The following is a 21401-nucleotide window of genomic DNA, read 5'->3' on the forward strand; positions in this document are numbered from 1 at the left end:
AGCACAACCTCTTCTCTTTGGGCATTCCAGGAACAGTCTATATAGGCTTAACCTCTGCCACAGCCCAACTGGTGAGTTAGATAGCAAAAGGCAGCTAGGAATTGCGGGTATGACATCACCTGGACCCCATTTGGCATGCCACTCACCAGCCAGTCATGCTTTCCTCAGATCCCAAATGCTGTGCACCTGGGTGTAGCCATGTGCTCTGGTATAGGACTTGCCACCAGGTGGACCTGATGCCTGGATGGTGCTTCACTCTCTGCCAGTGTCACCCCCAGTCCTGTGGCCTTCTTGTGTCATGTATCTTCCAGGAGTGGAGGAAACATTAGAATTGGCCTGCCCAAACCAGGCCCTGTATCCAAGCCCAGTCTTGACCACACTCAATCTGTCACCACACAGTGGCACAGAGAGGAGAACTTCATGGATACTCAGTTTGAACACCCTGGCTTGATGACTAGTCAGGCTGTTTTGAGCTCCGGGCCAATTTTCCCTGGGCTTGGATCTGGTTTGAGTATCCCTGGCTAGTTCCCTTTTTTCCACACCCATTGCCCCTCTTTCTCTGATGATGAACATAAAGTCCTGTTCTTTCTTGTTCTTGTTTTCCTTGCTCTTTGACTAGATGATGGTGAAAGAATAGGCATGTATGAGGTTATTTATGGAGCCAGCCCTTCCACAAATATTCTGTGTCCCAGGGACAAGGATGTGAAGTAGCTACCTTTAGGATAGCCTGTGAAATAAACCTGATAGGAGGTCAACTAACACACACTAACTAACACTAACACATCTGACAAACAGATGTTTGTCAGAACACACTACTGTGCCTGACTTTTGAAAAATGGTTGTATCAAAATGGAACAGACTATGAGCTTTAGACACCTCACAGACACGGTTTCATAGGTTTTGTGTGTGCAGATTCCCATGAAACCCTTCACCCAGTTAAGAAAATGGACCTGTCTCTTACTCCCCAAAACTGCCTCATGTCCCTTCCTGTGTCCTGTCTTCCACCTTTCTCCATGCTTCCTTTCCTTGTCCCCAGGCAGATGCTGATCTGCTGTCTATCCCTAGAGGTGTGTCCCTATTCTTTACAAATGTATGTCAATTAGTTAATACAGTGTGACCTCTCTGGCTCCTTTCACCACACAGAATGATTTGGAGAGGAAGACAATTGTGTGTGGCAGAGACTGGGTCCTTTCTTTGACTGAGTAGTGTTCCATGGTTCAGGCTTACTGTTAAAAGTACTGAGATGCTGCAAGAAATCAAACACATGCCCAAAAGTGTGTGAGCTAGGCAAACTTTACTTCTGCCATAAAGTGTGCTACTGGAACCTGGCTAGTAATTGTGCCTGAATGGGCAGTCTGCCAGTTTATATACCTACACAGTGCTGCCCTTCACCATTTTTGGAAGACTCAGTGGTACAATCTATGTGATTGGCTAATTTTAAAATTAGGGCAGGCAAAAGGAAAAGGCTAAATTTTAAATGACTACAATTGGATCCACTTAAGGCTGAATGCTATACTCTGAAAATGGACCACTGGACTTTTTATTTCTCGCAAATTCCCCTCTTTCTTTTTATATGATATGGTCTCATTGCACCCTTTGGTATTGCCATCAATTCTACATATATTATATTTTTGAGGTGGAAATAGCTCATAGTAGTGGATTCTCCCCACTTTAGCAGTTCAGATAGCCATTCCAATGATCAGGAGCACTTAGTAAAGTCCTTTACAGCTTGATTGAAGATTATCTTCTTTCCAGGTCTGGATGAAAATCAAATTTCCAAGCTAGAAGTGATGAATTGCAAACTCTAGAAGGGGAGGCTGAGCAGCAGTTCTTGATAATCTTATCCACCACAAACAAAGAAATCCAACAAATAACCCCACATGGATAGGTCTCAAATTGACTCAGAAAAAAACTTGTATATCAGGCACTCCTGTATAAAATGCTCCCCCTTTTTATAACCTCCAAGTTTTACTTACTTTGGGAAGGACTGACACAGATGTCCAACTCTAGTGACATTAAAAGAACAATTGTCTTTTTTGGTAAATGCCTATGTTTGTCAAAATTGAGCTTGTTGTCTACTCTTAGGGTCAGCTGAGATTCCTCAGAGATTGCTCTGAGACCCGAGATGATACCAGTATTGAAAACAAATCAGGATCTGGTCTCATTCCTCTGGTGTTGAAGATTGAACACCTGAGAAACACTGAGGCAAGAGGAAAAAGTTTTATTTAAAGGATAGAACAGAGAGAGAATGAGAGATAGAGAGAGACTCCTCTACAGAGGAGAGGGTCCAAAGCTTGTAGCTGAGGGAGTGGGGTGTCTTGCCCCTTTTATAGATTTCAAATTTTCTTTCTTCTCATGCCCCCTCCTATCCTGCCTACATGACCAAAAGTGACCAAAAGGGCAGGAAAAGAATTGCAGGGTATTGGAAAATGGGATCCTTCCCTTCCCTTCATAGGCAACCAAGTGATGGGGAGTGCCATCTACCCATTTCCTTTTCTTTGATAATCAGCTATCTGTCCTTTGCCCCAGTCTCAACTCTTGGGAACATAGGAGAGGCCTCTTGATTCCTCTCTTAGTAGTGCCATGTGCCAGGATATGAGTCAGAGTCTTGCGGATCGCATGTGGATCCCTTGGAAACATCAGGGACATTTCCCTTTCCATGGCCCTCTGTTTTGCAGAAAGTGCAGTTGTTGATTTCCTGTTCGCTAGGGTTCTCTTGATCCCCCTGATTGGGAGGTCATGTGACCCAGAGTTGCAAAGCCCTTGGAGAAGTTCCATCATTCTCTGGGTCCTAGCTGGGTCCCTAGTCCTTCAATTTCATTGACATTGATTTTGTTTTAAATATCCAGCAGGCCATTTTCACCAGTCTTCAAGTCATAGTACGGGGTTTTAATTTTAATATCCATAATTTTGTAAGGATGTCGGTTGGTGGGTTAACTCATTTTATTATACTTCACACAAGGTATCACACATCACTTCAAATCTGTTCTAAACATAATTTATTTCTCCTAGTTTTGTCCTCTCTTTCTTGAACTTTAGCACAAGAATATTGCTTTACATACAAAATTTTTTCTCATTCAGAACATTTCTCTTACCTTCTAATTTTTCATATTAAGATATATTTTCATATCTATAACTTTCTTTTAGTGCTAAAGTTCATTTTTAAGTTCTCTGCAGTCAGCAGCTTCCATTCTTCCTTCCCCAACAAGAAAGACTGGCCAATTTTTAGGCACTCAGGGTAATGGGCGCCAATCAAGATTTCATTCAAAATGTAAAGGCCATCCCCTGAGCAGTGAGAAAATGGGGTTGTGGGTAGACCCAAACTGAAGTTACAGAAAAATTTAGATTCAAGGACTAACAGGGAATAGTTGATTAGAAAACCATGGGCCAATCAAATAGCCTTGGTATCTTCCTAATGCCTGTACAACATCGATTCCAAGTGTAAACAAAAATAACCAAAATGGTTTCACCACCATAATGAAAGTATAAATAACAGGAATGGGAGCAGACCTCACAAATTCAGCAAAGCTTTTATTGAGCAGTGGAGTCAGGCATTGATTGGATGGCTCACTTTCTAGGTAGAAAATAGCACTGATTACAGGGGAGGTGTGAGTTATATAGGTTATATTGGGGGTGTCTTAGTCCTTGAAAACTTTAATAAGACATGGGCAAAAGTTTTGAACACCTGGAACTTGTTTTTACTGGGTATGGTTTTAAATTAAACTGTTTTTACAGAGCAGAGATAGAGTTCAGTGTTCAAAGTCCAGTGCTCCTCTGACCTCCAGGGGTCATTGTATTGCCACAGGGACAGGATCAATGTGTAGTTTCACTGTCATGTCACTAAGAAATGATATTTGGAAGGATCAAAGCTTTGATTTCTCTCTCCCTCCCTCCTCTCACTTCACAGCACTGTCTTGGAAGTTTATTAATTCCATATCCTTCACCAACCCTTAGCCCCAACATGTTTTTTTATTTTTAACAAAGTGAAATGCTTTACTCTTTGTAGTACTTTAATCAAAACACAGTGGAAACTTTTTTACACATATAGAATTACACCTGTTAGAATTTTAACTTAGTAACCTTGTTTTTAGGTTAAGACCCAGAAATGAGCAATCTTAAACTCCTTTTTAAAATTTATCAACGTATAAAAACACATTTAATAGAACCAAATATATGGAATACCTTATGGAATTCAAGAAGCCAAGAGTACTTAAATTTATACTTAATTGACGTTTTAGCATTTTAACTTTGCAAAATGATCAGATGTTGCCTCTAACAAACACATTTGGGAAGATTAATTCCATTTATGTTAAAACTAATTTACCCATTTCTGACTTAGGTCATCTATTTAGATAACACTTTAAGTCTGTTATTCCTGACAAAGAAAAATTCTTAGGAGCAATGGACATAGCACTTTAAACATTTTTTAGAAACCAACATTCTGATTGGCAGGTCGTTACAGCAGTCCATCTCATTCTCTGAAAACAGCCTTTGTTGCTCTGCCACTGAGGCTTATTTTAAAATGAACACATTTTCCCCCCATTTCTCTCTTCCCAACTTGGGGACAGGGAACAGGCCTATCCTATTCCCACCCTAGTCTGAGCCATTCCTCTCTGGCTATCTCCCAAATTGCAAGTGAATCCTAATTTCCCCAAGGGAACAACTGGAATGAAGACTTTGAATAGCTTCTTTAAAAATACTTTGTTCTCCCTGAACACAGAATCACAACCCCTGGGACTGGAATTCCCTGTGGTTTTTCCCCTGCCAGCAAAACAGTGTCCCCTCCATTTTTAATTGGAATCAGGTCAAGTACTGAGTTTTCAGTAATCCGACCACCTAGAAAAATGTGTGGGCTAGTAATTTAAAGGCATTTTTATTATTACAAATTTAGATTGACACATTTTGTTAAAGTTGTATTTAAGTCATGTGAACTGAAAGGCACTTGGGCCCATTTATTAAACGTATTAGGACTTGTTTATTCATAAGCCAATTTTGATACCATGTATGTGAGTTAGTCATAAGTGTTAGTAGTTAGCAATGAACAGTGAAATGCAAGCAAGGTCACAAGTGTTCTTTAAATTACTTTGGGGTTCTTCTTTAAATTACTTCCAAAGTAAATGAGAAAGCAATTGTGGTAGTTAATTTGTAGAAAATAAACAGAAGCAAAAGAAGCTAAGTGGGAAATATGTCAAGAGAAAAGGATTAATGGGAATAACTCTTGACAGTGTTCATTGATGTTGACATGAAACTAGGAATGATGGCTAAAATTGTCTCCAATAATCTGAGATTCCTTTGGTAGTACAGGCACACTAAGGTAACTTCTCACCAGCTATTGACCCCAGTGCCCACGTTAACATGGGATTGACTTGTAGATGAAGCCCCCCTAAATAGGATGACCACCATGACATTTCTGGAGAAGACCAACTAAGGTATAGAACTCCACCACCCATCATGAAGGAGGAGTTGAATACCTGATTGGCAAAGAGTAGAGAAGGTGGTCCCCAGTTCTCTTGGTAAACATCAAACAGTAATAAAATTGGGGGCAGAATTGTCTCCTTTGTCATTCTCTGATTGGAGATGGCCCACTCTCTCCCTTGAGAGTGCTTTTTACTTAAGCCTCACTTTGCTTTTACTTTATTTTCACCTCACTTTCATTTCTAATAAAGTTCTCTTGCATGACTTTTGGTGTCTGACTTTAAATTTTCTTTTGTTGGAACAAAAGAACTGAGGTTTGGAGGTTCAGTTCCCTGCTTTCCTGTGACAACAAGCACACACATAGACACACATCAGAGGTTAAAATAGAGACTGTCGCAGATTTTCATAATATGACACAGGCATGAAAAGGGCCAGAGCAGTTGGGCACATCAGGAGAGTCTGCCAGCCATGGTGGATGCTGAAATCAAAGGATCACTAGCCAATCATCCTTCATGGGGCAGATTTACTCCCACTGTCACAGGAAAGCAGGGAGCGGAAACTCCTAGTCAGGCCTCCTGGTCAGCCATCCCTACTGTGGGCTGTCTGGGGTCCTCAATCCTATTTGCTTGGGAGGAGGAAAGGGAGGTGATTCGGTGTCAAGGGCTCTACAACCTGGTGGACCTGCTCAGGTGGTGAAGCAGAAGAATGGGTGTGTGCCAAGGAGGAGCAATCACTAAGCTTATGAGCTTCAGAACGTCTACAAGTTGCTAGCTGAGAGCACTGTCCTTCTTTAAAGAGTCCCCTCAGGACACTGACTGGGGCATCCCCAGGGAGATGTGCACAGCCTGCAGGAGAGGTGTGGGGGTTTCAGCCATATCCTGCATGGATGAGGGAAGAGTTAACTGCCGGAGGACAGCGTGCTGGCAATAAATCAATTAATTATCAATGTATCAATAAACACAGAGTCAATACTCTTTTCAAATGGGAGGGGGCATGATGGATCAGGCCATACCAGATCTAACAAGATGAAGTAGCTCACGGCTCCTTTATTTATAGTTGCATAGGTAGAGGCCCAGACCAGGAGGGGCTTCTTCTGTAAGGAAGAGAATGGGGTGGAGATAAGGAAGCCATTTGCTCAGGGAACTAGCATATCATCTGAGGGTAAGCCACTCCCACACAGGGCCACTTACTCCCTAGGCTATCTGGAACAGTCTATCATGGCTGTCAGTTCCTGGGAATCAGGCCTCTGTATCCTATGGCTCAACCAAATCTGATTCTGCTAGATATGGATGGCTCTCCACAGGAGAGGGGTTCTTTAGCAGCCAGTTGACAAAGACACAAGAGCATTGGGGTCATGGTTGAATAGCCTGTCGGCAGCGGGTATTTGGCAGATGCGGGAGCAGTAAGGCGATGACAGGAGCGGGAGTCTAACTGGCCAGAGACTGCAGGACAGGCGCAGGTGGCAGGACTGGCGACTGAATGAACTGAGGAGATTGGCCATTCAGAGCATGTTGCACTGGTGACATCTGGAGACCAGAACAGAGGCCAAGGGAGCTAGACTCAGGTGGTGTCCACTGGGGGCCAAAGGCACACTATTTGTGCATTGTCAGCCCAGCCCTTGTGATGTCTAACCAGAACACACGAAACACATGACCGAGAAAGGGCACTGCAGTCAGCTAGAAGGTGTAGCCTAGTTATGTCAAGAGAAGGTGGCCCAGGAAGAAGACGCGGCCAATTGTCTACTACCACCTGCATGTTAGAGCTCCTTGCCTGGATGTACTGAAGCATAGTCCATGGGGACTGTTGGAACTGCAGCCCTTCCTGCATTGCTCCTGCTTTCTAGTGCCAGTTCTGAAGTCTCAGCAGTGCAGGACCCAGGGTATTAGCATGAGCATCCAGTGAATGTGTGTGACCAACACTGTCCTCTGGAGCAAAGAGGCTGGCAGAGCTGTTGAGAGAAGGCCCTAATGGGAGGTTGGTTGGGGGGACCCTTAGGGGAAGGAGCTTGGTGGTGCAGGTGGTGCTGAAAACCCAGGACCAGGACTACTCAAGATTCCGCCAGGCAACTCCAGTGACCTCTCCAGTTACTTGATGCCATCTAGCTCAGGTGACCTCCTAGAACAGCAGCACAGACTCACCACTGAGCCTGGGCTTCTGGAAGTGCCCTGAGCTGACTGGATACTGCTACCTGCTCAGCCTTTCTGGGTTTGCAGGTTCCATTCTTTTGTTGGAAGGCATGTCCTAACAACACAGTGAAGCCTGACATCCTTCTTTAGTTCAGTCACCTGGTAGCGGCCTAGCCAAGCCTTGTACCCAGAGCTTATGCTCTGCTCCCTGGTACCTCCAACGGCTATAGATGCATGCTGTATTAATCACCTCCATTTTGTGGTCCTGAGCCACATGTGCTGTCCCTAAGGAACACACTTACTGCTCAGGAGGAGGTCTGCTCAAGTGCAGACCCCGGCCTACACTGGGCTCCAGACTCTTCAAGGAGATTCAGACCACCAGCTGTCAGCAGTATCATCCATCCATCCCTTTGTTGTGAAGAGCAGTGACGTGGATCATGACCTCTGACTGCCTCATAGCTGCATTTGCACTGGGAACTCCCTGTGCAAAGGTGAAGTCAAAATTGCCCAGTTGATACCCAGCCTGATGAAACTCTGTGTAAAGGCACGGAGTTCTATTAGTCTGGACCTTAAGCTCAGGGACCAGCTCCTGGGGATAGAGAATTCTGAGCATAACAAGATAACCCTAATGTCTTGCCAGTGCTGAGTTCTTCAGATGATTGCTTTCTTTGCAGAAACTTTCCACAAATAACATTTTGATGATAAAACCTGTATAATAAATGTGCTGAGCAAGCTCTGGGTCACTGTTCCTCCATCAGAGAACAGGGTCCCACCTGCACCCAGCTTTCTCTCTATATATGTTTGTCTTTTCTCAATCCCCCATTGCCCCTCACTGGTTTTCTGAATTAACCACCATAGCAAAGCAGGTCGTGGCACTCTGTCAGCTGAAACCTGCAGTCTGTGATTGCTTTTCCATTGAGTTCTATGGATCCAAATGTGTGAAGGTTGTATTCTAGACTCATTTGGGTTTGTTCGAAATAAAATTCAGCAGTGTCTGGTTCCACAGAGTAATAAGAAGCCAGTTGATGAGGCCTTCCTTTAAGAAGCCAATATGCTATGAATTTTCAAGTGAATAGGGGAGCACTGTGTTGGCTTCAAGTCAGATCAACCAAAGGGGGTCATTGTGAGCATGCCACTGGGCTCAGTCTTCACCATGCATGCAGTTGAGATGTCTAAGAGAGGGGATATGCTCTTGGGTCAGGGCAAGGAAAAGACATACTATCATCCTAGGATCTGGGGGCTTAAGAAAGATTTTGAAAACCCTACCCATGTGGGACTTTATCAAGCCTGACTCTTGTTTCCATTGCTTCATTACTCCCTTCATCACAGTGTTTTTCCCTCTCCTGGGGTGGGGACATGAATCAGATCCATGGCCTGCAGGAATTTCAGGACCAGGAATCATGGCTTGTCGGTGAAAATATTTCTTATATAGGTTTTAGTATTTAAAAATCATTTAAGAATAATATTGAGCATATTCCATATGTTTCAATGTTTGCTTTGGCCCTCTGCCCAAAAGATCCCTTTTCTGCTACATCTGAGCAATTTTGGACTTCTGTCCCCAACGAACTTTGAGATTGGGAGGAGCACAAAATGTTTAGCTCAGAGCCAAATCTGGTTTTAAAAGAGAAGACCCATTAGCAGCCCTTTGGAACCTCTAAAGGAGCAGAAATGATCTCCATTTATGTCATTTAACACTACTGCTTGATATCATTCAAAGAGATTTTAATAAGGCAAAGTTTGGTTGAACAAAAATGAGCTAGTAGGAATTTGGGACAAAGTTTTCCTACAGAAGCACTGCAAAATATGACCCCATATGAGGTTGGTGTAAAAATAGTGGTTACTCCCATGATTTTTTGTTTGTTTTGTTTTTACATTTTTCTCTTTTTGGGTAAAAGAATGAAATTCATTAACTGTTGGGTGAATGTTGGGTTTCAAGAAAGTAAAAGGGAATCAGGACAAGAATGTCCCACAAATACCCAACTTCTGAATTTTCTTGTCAAAAATGTATAGATGGACAGAGTGCTTTTCTTTCAGTCATGTGTGACAGATTCTTATTACTCCTTGCAAAACAAAAGGATGTTTAGTGGCATGTGATTGTTCTGTGATCATTTGCCTTTGAGGAAGAAGCCATGTTGAAGTAAAAATTTTATTTATTATTTTATTTGTTCTTTTTAGATATACATGACAGTAGAGTATATTTTGACATATTATATATACATGGAGTATAACTTAGGATCCCATTCTTATGGTTGTACATGTGTGGAGTTTCACTGGTCATGTATTCATATATGAACATAGGAAAGTTATGTTCTATTCATCCTATTGTCTTTCCTATTCCCATCTCCCCTCCCTCTCCTTTATTAGCCTTTGTCTAATCCAATGAACTTCTGTACTTTCCTCCTTCTCTCTTAATGTGTGTTAGCATCTGCATATTGGAGAGAACATTGGGCCTTTGGTCTATTTGAATTGGCTTATTTCAGTTAGCGTGGTAGTCTCCAGTTCCATCCACTTACTGGCAAATGCTATAATTTCATTAGTTTTTATGGCTGAGTAATATTCCACTATGTATATATACCATATTTTCTTTATCCATTCATCTGCTGAAGGACTCCTAGGTTGATTCCATAGTTTAGGTATTGTGAATTGAGCTGCTATAATATTGTTGTGGCTGTGTCACTGTAATATGCAGATTTTAAGTCTTTTGGGTATAAGCTGAAGAGTGGGATAACTGGCTCAAATGGTGGTTCCACTTCAAGTTTTCTGAGGAATCTCCATACTGTTTTCCAGAGGGGTTGCACCAATTTGCAGTCCCACCAGCAATATATGAGTGTACATTTTCCCCCACATCCTTGCCAATATTTATTGTTAATTGTATTCTTGATAATTGCCATTCTGACTGGAGTGAGAGATGAAATATCAGTGTAGTTTTAATTTGCATTTCTCTAATTGCTAGAGATCTTGAACACTTTTTCATGTTTGTTGACCATTCATATTTATTCTTCTGTTAAGTGTCTATTCAGTTCCTTTGTCCATTTATTGATTGGTTTTTTTGTGTGTTTTTCGGTGTTTTTTGTGTTCTTTATATATTCTGGAGATTAATGCTCTATAAGGGTACAGGTGACAAAGATTTTCTCCCATTCTATAGGCTCTCTCTTCATGTTCTTGATTGTTTCCTTTGCTGTGAAGAAGATTTTAGTTTGAAACCATCCCATTTATTGATTCTTGATTTTTCTTCTTGTGCTTTAGGGGTCTTGTTGAGGAATTTTGATCCTAAGCCAACATGATGGAGAATTGGGCTTACATTTTCTTTTAGTAGGTCCAGGGTCTCTGGTCTAATACCTAGGTCCTTGACTCACTTAGAGTTGAGTTTTGTGTAGGTTGAGAGATAGGGATTAAATTTCATTCTACCACTTATGGACTTTCAGTTTTTCCAACACCATTTGTTGAAGAAACTACATTTTCTCCAATGTATGTTTATGGTGCCTTTGTCTCGTATGAGGTAATCGTATTCATGTGGGTTTGTCTCTGTGTCTTCTATTCTGTTCCATTGGTCTGCATGTCTGTTTTGATGCTAACACCCTGCCATTTTTGGTACTATAACTGTGGTATAATTTAACATCTGGTATTGAGATGCCTCCTGCTTTGCTTTTCTCACTAAGGATTGCTTTGGCTATTCTAGGCCTCTTATTTTTCCAAATGAATTTTATAACTTCTTTTTCTCCTTCTATGAAGAACATCAATAGGACTTTAACAGGAATGGTATTAAATCCACATAGCACATTTGGTAGTATGGCCATTTTGATAATATTGATTCTGCCTCTCCATGAATATAGGCAATCTTTCCATCTTCTAATGTCTACTGATTTCTTTATTTAGTGTTCTTTTGTTAGATTGATTTCAAAATATTGTTTATTTTTGAAGCTATTTTGAAATAGGATAGTTTTCCCAATTTCTCTTTCAGTTGATTTATCAATGCTGTATGGGAATGCAACTGATTGATGGGTGTTAATTTTATATTCTGCTACTTCACTGAATTTTTTTTGTGAGTTGTAGAAGTTTTCTGGTGGAGTTTTTTGGGGGGGAATCTTCTAAAAGTGGAATCATGTCGTTGGCAAATAGGAAGAGTTTGTGCCCTTCTTTTCCAATTTAGATCCATTTAATTTCTTACTTTTGCTTATTGCTCTGGATAGAGTTTCAAGGACTATGTTGAATAGAAGTGGAAGAAGAGGGCATTCCTGTCTTGTTCCAATTTTTAGAGGAAATTCTTTCAATTTTTCTTTATTTAGAATGATGTTGCCCTTGGGTTTAACATATATAGCTTGCATAATGTTGAGGTGCGTTCCTGCTATCCCTAGTTTCTAGTGTTTTGAACATGAATAGATGCTGATTTTTTTTGTCTATTGAGATAATCATGTGATTCTCTTTAAGTCTATTGATGTGATAAATTTCATTTATTGATTTCCATATGTTGAATCAACCTGGGATGAACCCCACTTGATGATGGTGCACTATTTTTTTAACATGCTTTTGCATGTGCTTTGCCAGTGTTTTATTAAGAATGTTTGCATTTCTGTTCATGAGGGATATCAATCTGAAGTTTTCTTTCCTTGACATATCTTTGATTTTGATATCAGGGTAATACTCACTTATAAAATGAGTTTGGAAGGGTTTCCTCCTTTTCTATTTCATGCAGTAATTTGAAGAAGATTGGTATTAATTCTTCTTTGAAGGTCTGGTGGAACTCAACTGAGAATCCATCTGTTGCTGAGACTTTCTTTGTTGGTAGGCCTTTTTAAAAATTTTTACAGACTGTATTTTGATTCATTCTACACAAATGGGGTACATCTTTTCATTTCTATGGTTGTGCATGATGTAGATTCACACCATTCGTGTAATCATACTTGTACATAGGGCAATGATGTCTGTCTCATTCCACCATCTTTCATACCCCCTCCCCCTTCTCCCTCTCATTTCTCTCTACACAAAGTTCCTCCATTCTCGCCCTCACTCCCCAACCCCCATTATGTATCATCATCAACTTATCAGGGAAAACATTCAACATTTGGTTTTTTGGGATTGGTTTATTTCACTTAGCATGATATTCTCCAATTCCATTTATTTACCAAAAAATGACATAATTTTATTCTTCTTTATGGCTGAATAATATTCCATTGTGTATATATACCACAGTTCCTTTATCCATTCATCTGTTGAAGGGTATCTAACTATTGTGAATTGAGCTGCTATGAACATTGATGTGGCCGTGTTACTGTAGTATGCTAATTTTAAATCATTTGGGTATAAATTGAGGAGAGGGATAACTGGGTCAAAAGGTGGGTCCATTCCAAGTTTTCTGAGGATTCTCCACACTGCTTTCCAGAGTGGCTACACCAATTTGCAACTCCACCAGCAATGTAAAATTGTGCCTCTTTCCCTACATCCATGCCAATGTCTATTATTGCTTGTGTTCTTGATAATAGTCATTCTTTTTTTTTTTTTTTTTAATTTTTAAAGGACCTAACTTCCCCCAAATTTCAACATAGGTAGTTTTATTGTATGTTTCTTTTAGAAATTGATTTTTAAAAATCAATTTCATTTTCATTTTGTAGAAATGAAAAGTTTTTTTTTTAATTTTTAAAGGACGATAATAGTCATTCTAATTGGAGTAAGATGAAATCTTCGAGTTGTTTTAATTTGCATTTCTCTAATTACTAGAGATGTTGAACACTTTCTCATATGTTTATCAATCACCTGTGTTTCTTCTGTAAAGTGTCTGTCCAGTTCCTTGGCCCATTTGTTGATTGGGTTCTTTGTATTTTTGGTGTAAAGTTTTGTAAGTTCTTTATAAATTTGGAGATTTGTGCTCTATCCAAAGTGTGTGTAAAAAAGATTTTCTCCCACTCTGTAGGCTCTCTTTTCACACTATTTATTGTATCCTTTACTGAGAAAAATCTTTTTAGTTTAATACATCCTTTCTATTGATTCCTGCTTTGATTTTTTTGTGCTTTGGGAGTCTTGTTAAGGAAGTTTGATCCTAAGCCGACATGATGAAGATTTGGGCTCACTTTTTGTCTTCTATTTGGTGCAGGATCTCTGATCTAATTCCTAAATCCTCAAGCCATTTTGAGTTGAGTTTTGTGCAGGGTGAGCGGTAGAGGTTTAATTTTATTTTACTGCATATGGATTTTCAGTACCATTTGTTGAAGAGGCTATCTTTTCTCTATTGTATGTTTTTGGCTCTTTTGTGTAGTATGAGGTAACTATTTTTGTGGGTTTGTCTCTGTGTCTTCCATTGGTTTAGCTGTCTATTTTGGTGTCAATACCATGCTGTTTTTGTTACTATTGCTCTGTAGTATATTTAAAGTCTGATATTGTGATACCTCCTGTTTCACTCTTTCTGTTCAGGGTTGCTTTGGCTATTCAAGGTATCTTATTCTTCCAGATGAAGTTCACGTTATTTCTATGAGGAGTGCCATTGGGATTTTAATCAGAATTGCATTGAATCTGTATAGCGCCTTTGGTAGAATGGCCATTTTGACAATGTTAATTCTGCCTATCCAATAATGTGGGAGATCTTTCCATCTTCTAAGGTTTTCTTCAATTTCTTTCTTAGTGTTCTGTAGTTTTCATTGTAGAGGTCTTTCACCTCTTTTATTAGACTGATTCCCAAGTATTTTATTTTTGTTCAGACTATTGCGAATGGAGTAGTTTTCCTAATTTCTTTCAGAGGCTTCATCACTTACAAATAGAAATGCATTAGATTTATGCATATTGATTTTATATCCTGATACTTTGCTGAATTCATTTATTAGCTCTAGAAGTTTTCTAGTGGAGTTTTTTGAATCCTCTAAATATAGAATCATGTCATCAGCAGATAGTGATAGTTTGAGTTTTTCTTTTCCTATTTGTATCCCTTTAATTTCTTTGGTCTGTCTAATTGCTCTTGCAAGTGTTTCAAGGACGATGTTGAGTAGAAGTGGTGAAAGAGGGCCACCCTGCCTTGTTCCAGTTTTTAGAGGGAATGCTTTCAGTTTTTCACCATTTAGAATGATGTTGGCCATGGGTTTAGCATAGATAGCTTACATAGATACAATGTCGAGGTATGTTCCTACTATCCCTATTTTTTCTAGTGTTGTAAGCATGAAGGGGGGCTGTATTTTATCAAATACTTTCTCAGCATCCTTTGAAATAATCATGATTCTTAATTTCAAGTCTACTGATGTGATGAATTATGTTTATTGATTTCTGGATGTTGAGCCAACCTTGCATCCCTGGGATGAACCCCCCTTGATCATGGTGCACTATCTTTTTCATATTTTTTTGTATGTTATTTGCCAGAATTTTGTTAAGGATTTTTGCATCTATGTTCGTCAGGGATATTGGTCTAAAGTTTTCTTTCCTTGATGCATCTTTGTCTGGTTTTGGTACTAGAGTGATACTAGCTTCATAGAAAGAGTTTGGAAGGGTTCCCTCCTTTTCTATTTCCTGGAATACTTTGAGGAGTATTGGTATTAGTTCTTTTTTAAATGTCTTGTAGAATTTGGCTGAGAATCCATCTGATCTTGGAATTTTCCTGGTTTGTAGGCTTTTGATGGCTTCTTCTATTTCAATGCTTGAAATTGATCTTTTAAATTGTGTATGTCTTCTTGATTCAGTTTGGGAGGATCACATGTCTCTAAAAGTTTATCAGTGTCTTCGGTGTTTTCTATTTTGTTGGAGTCTAAATTTTCAATGTAGCTTCTAATTACATTATGTATTTCAATGGTGTCTGTTGTGATCTTCCCTTTTTCATCACAAATTCTAGTAATTTGAGTTTTCTTTCTCCTCTTCATTAGTGTGGTGAAGGGTTTACTTTTCAAAGAAACAACTTTTTGTTTTGTCAATTTTTTGAGTTTTTTCTCTTGTTTCAATTTCATTAATTTCATCTCTGATTTTAATTATTTTCTGTCTTCTACTACTTTTGGTGTTGATATGTTCTTTTTCTAGGGCTATGAGATGTAATGTTAGGTCATTTAGTTGCTGACTTTTTATTTTTTTAATGTATGAGCTCAATGCAATGAACTTTCCTCTTTGTACTGAGTATTTCAGAGTATTTCTTTGTACTGAGTATTTCAGAGTATTCCAGAGATTTTGATATGTTGTGTCATTGTTCTCATTTACCTCTAAGAATTTTTTTATTTCCTCCCTGATGCTTTCTGTTATCATTGCATTATTCAATACTATATTATTTAGTCTCCAGGTGTAGGAGTAGTTGTTTTTTTTTTATCATTGATTTCTACTTGCATTCCATTATGGTCTGATAGAATACAAGGTATTATCTCTATTTTTTTTTTCTATTTACTAATGGCTTCTTTGTGGCATAGCATATGGTCTATTTTGGAGAAGGATCCATGAGCTGCTGAGAAAAAAATGTATTCACTCAACGATGAATGGAATACTCTATACATGTCTGTTAAGTCTATATCATTGATTTATATTCTATAGTTTCTTTGTTCAGTTTTTGTTTGGAGGATCTATCCAGTGGTGACAGTGGTGTGTTAAAGTCATCCACTATTATTGTGTTTTGGTCTATTTGATTCTTAAAATTGAGAAGGGTTTGTTAGATGTACATAGATGTTCATGGTATCTTCAATTTTATTGCTTGGAACTAATCTGTTTAAATTTTCTATGTCCTCCTGATTCAATTTGTATAGATCATATGTCTCTAGAAATTTGTCAATGTCTTTAAGATTTTCTATTTTATTGGAATATAAATTTTCAAAATAGTTTCTGATTATCATATGTATTCCTTTTTTGTAAAAATATTTTTAGTTGAACATGACATCATAACTTTTTAAATATTTTTTTGTGGTGTTGAGGATTGAACCCAATGCCTCACATGCAGTAGGCAAGTGCTCTACCACTGAGCTACCACCCCAGCCCTCATTTGTATTTCAGTAGTATCCATGTTGATATTTCTTTTTCATTACAATAGCAATTTGTGTTTTTTTCTCTTTCTACTCATTAGCTTGTCTAAGGGTTTACCAAATTTATTTATTTATTTTTAAAGAAACAACTTTTTGTTTTGCTGATTTTTTTGAACTTTTTTTGTTTGCTTGTTTCAATTTCATTGATTTTTAGCTCTGATTTTAATTATTTCCTATCTTCTACTTCTCTTGGCGTTGATTTGTTCTTCTTTTTCTAGGGCTTTGAGATGTAATGTTAGGTTATTTATTTTGTCACTTTCTATTCTTTCAATGAAAGAGCTCAATGCAATGAACTTTCCTCTTGGAACCACCTTCATAGTGTTACAGAGATTTTGATATATTGTGCCATTATTCTCATTTACCTTTAAGTATTTTTTAATTTTTATCTCTGATTTCTTCAGTTATCCACTGGTTATTCAATAGTGTATTATTTAGTCTCCAGGTGTTAAGTAGTTTCTATTTTTTATTTTATTTTTTTCTTTCTAATTCTATTCTCTTTTTTTTGCTGGGGAGGGGTTTGAACTCAGGAACCACTGAGCCACATTCCCAGCCCTATTTTGCATTTTATTTAGAGACAGGGTCTCACTGAGTTGCTTAGAACCTTGCTTTTGCTGAGGCTGGCTTTGAACTCATGATCCTCTGCCTCAGCCTTCTGAGCCACTGGGATTACAGGAGTGTGCCACTGGGCCCGGCAATTCCATTCCATTATGATTTGGTAGACTGCAAGGTGTTAACTGTTTTTTTTTTGTATTTTCTAAGAGTAGCTTTGTGTCCTACAATATGGTCCATTTTAGAGAAGGATCCATGTGTTGCTGAGACAAAAGAGTGTTCAGTCATTAGATGAAATATTAATATATTAATATTAATATATTATGAAAATATATTATGAAATATTCTATATATGTCTGTTAAGTCTAAATTATTAATAAGAAATGTACCCCAATATTTTTTAGTTTACATGACTTAAAAAAGAAGTTCAGTTTAAATTGGGTAAACAGATAAAAATAAAGATGTCTTTAAAATCACTAAGTCACAAGTTTTTCTAGCTGGTCAGACAATCAATAAAGTGTTTCTATAAAATGTCTAAGATGTAATATCCTTTGCTTCAAGGATTTTTCTTCAACAAGAAAGAGATGGTTAATACTGTTAACTACATTTGTCATATATCTTAGTATTTACAGTTAAAAATGAGTATATTAGATTTAACATTAATATGATTAATCATAAATATGTTTGTTTAAGAGACATCTTATTCATTTATAAAGTTAAAGTACTAAAATATCACCTACTAAATATAAAATAAAGCACTTTTAACTTCTTAAATTTCATAAAAATACATTTCAACATTAAATGTGTTCTCATAAATTGGTAAATAGGAAAAGTTTGAGATTGCTTTGTTTGTGTGTATTCACTAAAAACTCAGTTACTGGGAGTTAAGATTCTGTCAGGAGTGATTTATACACAAAGAGTATGAGAGGTTTCATTTGGGTGTCAAAGTATTATAAAAAATAAAAGTATTTCATCTTATTAAGGTGGAGTAATTTGTTTAAATTCACAAATTTCATAAGGATTGTTCCAAAATGTAAATTTAAAAGGGGATCAACTGCTAAAAAAGAAGGTAAGTAGGTTTGGAGTATGAAAATATATTTTAGTATAGAAAGTAAAAGGAAATATCTCTAGATAAAAAGTCTTTGTGAGATAAAGTAAAAAGTTTTAAAATGTCTAAGCAAGTTACAAAAGATTTGTGGAGGAAAAATTTCAAAAAGTTTGTATGTAGCTAAATTGATTACATATAATTAACACAATCAACTAAATTTATTTTAAAAAGGAAGTTCCTTACCTGTGAGGCTGAAAGCCTGGCATGGAGCATGCTTACAGAAACAGATAAGAAAAGGCAGCTCTTTTCACAGGCGTCCCTTACGTGTCAAGAGGCTAATTAGGCTTCCTAAAAAGAGAGCTGAGAGAGGAAAGGAAAACTGACCCTTCCCTCAGAAGCAAGTCATAAATTAATGTACTGATATAAACCAAAGTTTAACCCTTTGTTATCAAGTAATAAGGATTTCTTAAACCATGACTCTTCTCTCATCCAACAGATAATTTCTTGTGTCTGTTAAGTTTTATTATTTAGAAAAACTAGTCTTACAGGAATTAAGGTTTGTACAATTCTGGTTAAACAACAATTGCTGTTTTAGAGTATTGCACTATATTCCAGATTCTCAATTTTTCTTCAAAAGTTAAACATGGTTAATAGAAGAATAGCAATGTAATTGTAGTGCTGTTACTAGCTTCTTTTTATTTTAAAGTATTCATATGTAAGTCTTTAAATTATAAGATTTAAAATGACGTTTTACCAAACCGGTGTTCTCCAAACCAAAGTTCTCTGTAACAGTGGTCTCTTACAGACTTACCTAAAAATAACAAATTTAATTGGAAATTCGCTTATGTCATTTAATATTTCAGAATTAGATAAAAATAATCTGTCATATGTTATAAATTTTTGTGTTACTTTTTACTTTGGAATGAGAACTTAAATACATTTTTAGAAAACTATAAGGAGAGCCTGGTTTATTTAAAGGCTAACAACATAAGATATAAAGACATTTTACCACTTTCCCACAAGAAGGGGTTAAAAGCACTCTCGTTTGATTCATGTTTCAGGTGTAATGTTAAATTATATTGACAGATTTATGTGGACTCAAAAATGATATACACAACTTTATAAAATTATATCTAAAAAGAGACAAAGATCAGTTTCAAAAATAAAACACCTTACCTAAGATTTGTTAAGAAACTACCTCAGCTGAGAAAAGACTGCCTCTCACCTTATTCCATGTTAAGATAAACACTTAAGTTCATTTAAAGTTCAAAAGATAGATTTTTGTTGTAAAAATTACAGTAATCGTAAAATAAACAGGAAGCACAATATATAGATAGCTAAGTAAAGGTTTGGGATTACAAAATATTATGCTTCTTGGTTCACAGCTATTGTATAAACTAAATATGCTTTTCTTCTTGTTAATTTCATTTTGTATTTTCTTTGTAAACTCTAACTATTGTCTGTTAATGCCTTACAAAAGTACAACTTTCAAAATTACAACCTAAGTTAATTTGAGATAATAAGGCCATCACCTCTAGAACACATGAGATGTAAGACTGATTTTCAATACTTATACTGACCCCATCTCATAATTTTATTACTTAGTTTAATTATTAAACACAAAAGTCAAGTCATGCAATTGGTGGGAGCTGAACCTTCCTTCATTGTGCTGCCCATTTCAGTTGAACAACAACATTGGCTTTGGCAATCATAACATGCTTGACAGGTGACTATTGCTAATTTTCCTGGTCAAGTAAAATATACTCATCAAGTCATTTTCTACTGTTTGGCTGCTTTTGCAGTGTTTGAGCATCTTTTACAAATTAAAACTGATACTTATCCAGCTTATACTCATTCTTCTTTTCAACAGTTTTGTGATCACTGAACAGGTATTCCTTATAATCCCCAAGGCCAGGAGATTGTAGAGCAGGCTCACTTTTAATTTTTTTTTTAATTGTGATGCTGAAGGTTGCACTGGCTCTAAGCAACACATGACTCCTACTGTAGTAGACCCATCAGGACTGGTCTGGTGGAGAGACAAACAGGACAATGGAGTGGACCAGATCAAGGGATAATATGGGGTAGAGGCCAAGATTGTGTCTTTCCAGAAGGTGCAGCTCATCCTATCTGGGTACCTGAGCTTGCTGTTCCTCATCACCATGGAGGATGACAAGCCACAGTTCAAACTACTTAGGCGCAAACCAGAGGTGTTGATCCCAAGCTCCACCAGGAACAAAGATCTGAGAAAGAAGAGGAGAAAGGCAAAGAGTACCTCACGGACCCAGAATGCCAAACTGCCAACATGGGTGTTATGGACCAGGCTATATGGGCAATGACCAAACAGACTCCATTTTACCCAGAGACTCCATGTCATGTAGGAAATGCTTCTCCTGTGGGAACACCCAACCTCTGTACCCATCAACAGATGCTTAGCATAGCATGTTTGGCAACACAAAATGGTAATCTTTATATAATGTAAGAATTGTTCTCTCTTTGGTTCCTATTTTTCTTGGACAGTGTACCCTGTCAGAGAACGATTGTCTAGATGTTAGTAACCATTCTTTAACTCGTACCCCACTAAGGTCATTTTGACCCACTTCCCCTTCTGCTTATGATTTTAGATCTCATGATGTTAGAGCTTGTAGTTTTGAATCACAGCAACTGCCACTTATGATTAATGTACAAATGTGCTTTACTTATGGTATACAAACCCCTGCAACCCTACACTTGGAGTTGTCCTCCAATAGCCATTTTTGGCATTGTGTGAGATAGTCAGCCAGCTAATAAAGACTCAAAAATTTGGACGGCTCGGTGGTGATTGGTCTGTTCTTAAGTTACACCCCAAAACAATGGGGACAACTGAAAAACCTGACGTGTCAGGCTGAGCAGGAAGGTACTAAGACTCCAGCCACCATGTTTGTGGTTATGCTGGTTTATTGAGCTGTCAGGTAAGTAAGATTCATGGGGAAACTTATTGGACTTATTTCCCAGATCCACCTTTAGTAGACCCAGCTGTGTGGACTGACATATCCATTCCAGTGTTTAATAATGACACACTCATGATGGGAGGTCTTTCAGATAAACGTATTACCCCTGTTCATACAATTGGTTTTAACTATACTGGATATAGTGGGAGTCTACCTATATGTTGGTCCCACAGTGAGAACACTGGCTGTTTAAAAGTGACTCCAGAGAAAAAGCATAGGGAGGAGCTAGGGGAGCCAGTATCACTGGCCCCTGGGACTTAAAAGTATATATCCAGATGGTTACAAAAATGGGACACCGCAATGACATAAC

This window comes from Sciurus vulgaris, assembly GCF_902686455.1.
Source record: "Sciurus vulgaris genome assembly, chromosome: 12".
NCBI lineage: Eukaryota > Metazoa > Chordata > Mammalia > Rodentia > Sciuridae > Sciurus > Sciurus vulgaris.